Here is a 707-nt window from a genome sequence, read left to right on the forward strand (position 1 = left end):
AAAAAAAAAAGCGGTCTTCAAAAGGAACCTCCAGGACCTCCTCAAAGCGTGCTAGACTCCCAAGCATTACCTGGTCTCACAGGCTGAATTCTGGCTTAGAACATTTACCCACCCTAGCCTCAGAGCCTGGCCAAGCTGGACAAGTAGTTGCCTAGGGCAGCAAGCTGTTTAGTGATTGTTTATTGTGGGAGTGAGTGAGCTGGGAGCAGACACATCCCTACCTCCCTCGGGCTACTGAAAACCCCAGCCGGCTGTGTACCCATGGTACAGTTAGAATAAGGCAGAGTGGAAAGTTTTCAACCTTTGTTGTTTCAGATTTGTTTGAATAAAGAAGGGAAGAGATATGGGTAGGATATTGTGGTACATTCTGAAACCTCTGGCCATTTTGGACCTGCCAAAAATGAGGTAGGTTTTCATGATTTACTTTGTCCCCACCACAGGATTTAGAGGCCTGAAACAAGAGTAAGGGTTCAGGTAAAGGTAGTGCTTGGAGCCACAAGTGACCCCAGCTCTCAGGGGGATTGCCATGAACAGTCTTCAAGACAGAGCTCTTTGTGTTGGGATCTGAGTGTCAAACAACCTACACCCTGTAGAATTTGGGACTCTTCTTCTACTGCCTTGGCAGAGGCTCTTGCTTTTCTTGCCTAACTGTGGTGGATTCCCTCAGCTCACAGCATGTCTTTACATTCAGTTCTTAATGGTTTATG

Source organism: Mastomys coucha, unplaced genomic scaffold (genome assembly GCF_008632895.1).
Source record: "Mastomys coucha isolate ucsf_1 unplaced genomic scaffold, UCSF_Mcou_1 pScaffold7, whole genome shotgun sequence".
Lineage (NCBI taxonomy): Eukaryota > Metazoa > Chordata > Mammalia > Rodentia > Muridae > Mastomys > Mastomys coucha.